This window comes from Macrobrachium nipponense, chromosome 4 (genome assembly GCF_015104395.2).
Source record: "Macrobrachium nipponense isolate FS-2020 chromosome 4, ASM1510439v2, whole genome shotgun sequence".
NCBI lineage: Eukaryota > Metazoa > Arthropoda > Malacostraca > Decapoda > Palaemonidae > Macrobrachium > Macrobrachium nipponense.
The window spans coordinates 4008900-4011399 of record NC_061100.1 but is presented as its reverse complement, the minus strand read 5'-3'; positions in this window follow the sequence as shown (position 1 = coordinate 4011399).

Here is a 2500-nt window from a genome sequence, read left to right as displayed (position 1 = left end):
GCATATCGATGTCAATGTAACAGACAATCAACGCAAGGTCCCTTGCTGCCATAAGGCCAGATTAAACTCGAGGAAGAAGAATTAAATGAGATAAATAAAAAACCCAATCTCTCGACCAGGTTTGAACTCAGGTTCATGGGAGCCCTTATTTGGTGTGTTTAGATTTTAAAAGCTGACTGCAGGAATGCGCAGACATGGCACTATCGAACGAGAGGAATTGCGCGCAGACGTATGCGCATTTGGTACACTCCGGGGTCTGGCAAGTACTTGGTTGGGTGACCAACAAGAATTACTAGATGCCTTAGACCCATTATCGTCTTAAACGCTGTTGGTACGGTGGGTCAGGATGGTTTCAGCAACTCATCCCAAAATATTTACTGTGAACCGAAAGCTCAGACCCTCTAGAGCATTCAAGCTCACCAACACGGGTTTTCTCCGTAGGTGGGTAATGCCGTAAGTGGACCTCATGCGGTGCACTGCAGGCATTACTTAAGGTTCTTTGCAGCGTGCCTTCGGCCCCTAGCTGCAACCACTCTCGTTCCTCTTACTGTACCTCCTTTCATATTCTCTTTCTTCCATCTTACTTTCCACCCTCTCTTAACATTTGATTCATAGTGCAAATGCTTTGATGTTTTCCTCCTGTTACACCTTTCAAACCTTTTACTGTCAATTTCCATTTTAGTGCTGAATAACCTCATAGGTCTCAGTGCTTGGCCTTTGGCCTAAATTCCATATCCAACTCAACTCAACCAACAAGGATTTGATGGAGGTTTAGAACTTGGGTTTCACTGTCATTGATGCTGGTAGCCTCGTCCAAAAGCTCTTGCCAGCAACTCCTCAAAGAAAAAAAATGAAATAATATGTTTTTAGAGAGAGAGAGAGAGAGAGAGAGAGAGAGAGAGAGAGAGAGAGATGAAATTATTATGCAATTTTTGTTTTTCTCAAATTAATAAGCGTATTGGCTTATACCCTTCACACGTAATTATCATTTGCGTTTATGACTGTGTTAATTTCCTTTTAGGGAAAATGGACAATTAATTAGACAAATGACCTAAATCATCAATTACATAATGAGTCTCCGATGTCACTAATAACAAAGGAGTTGATATAATAACAAAAATTCGTCGATGCACAGCAGAAACTGCCAGAAATTAACTGGGTAAAAAGCATCCACATTTGAGCGATTATTATCACACAATTAGCATTATCGCTAAGAAAAAATGATCAGGTTAAAAAGTGTCCAGAACAAAAAGACCGTAGGAAAATCGAGTATTCAAGATAAATTGGCAAACCTGTTTTCCTCTTCAGAGACAATGAAATGAATACAAAGCAATGAATCATTTACTGTTTACTTTACCGCTAAAAAGTCCGAGCCAAGTGCGTTTCTTCCCTGGTGATGTAAAAGCTCTACATATGAAAAGCAACCGTTATCGGGACTTGGCTAAGAGCTCTGGCAGGATGTGATCATTCTAGAATGTCTCTCTCGACCGGCATCCGTCACTAACTCGTAGGAATAAAATATTTCTGATAACAATGACATGTCCATGTTGACTTGTCTACTTGCACCAGGGGTTCCCAAACTGAGTCATGACCCCTGTGGGGGTCATGAGCTTTTTTCTGGGGTCATGGGGGACCTAAGATTTTGAGGAAATTTTTTTATGATATTTAGGGATTTTTTTTCTCAGTCCTTATTGATAAACATTAATAATAATTTTTGTTTATTGTTACTGGTCTCTCTCTGCTGTGATCAATCTTTACTTTAAAGTTTAAAATGTATCTGCGCCGTTGGAAATGGGTACATTTTCAGAAGGCTTATAAAGGGGGGGGGGGGTCATGTTAAGTTTGGCACTACTGAAGGGGTCACGTACTGGAAAAGTTTGGGAACCATTGACCTTCGACTGTTTTATGTCCTTCTAAGATTGTTACTATTACAAAGGCCTCATTTGTTCCAATGCGTGTAGTACTTTTTGTTTGTCAGTCATTTGTTTTAGGCTCCCGTAAAAAGACAGATTATCACCAGCGCCTGTAGTGCGTTCCATCGATTCTGATTCACAAAAGTACGAATCCTTTCCACGTAATTGCGGGACTCTGTGCCTGAATTGGTCAGTCCAAATTTAGCAATGTAGCTTTGATATAATTTATCTTCTTACACTATTTAGCAACATCACCGCATTACCCTATTTTATCTACTGTCAGTGCCGGTTTACTGCCCTAGCAATTTTATCAGTTTCTGTTGTGTGAACAGAGTTCTTTTACCAGAAATAATTGCAATAATTTGTTCATCTTTCTGATGGATTGCCATTCTAATCCAGAAGTCTTTACGAGTTTTCATTTACTCCAAGTTCCAGTGGAGTGAAGTCAGGATAATGAAGTACTGAGGTGTTGGGAAGGATAATTAGTAAGAAGATATCTGACGGGTCTTATATTCTGTTGGCAATATGAACAGAATCTCTTTTCCTCATTATTGTTTGTAAAACTTCAGGCAAAGTAAACATCTGAA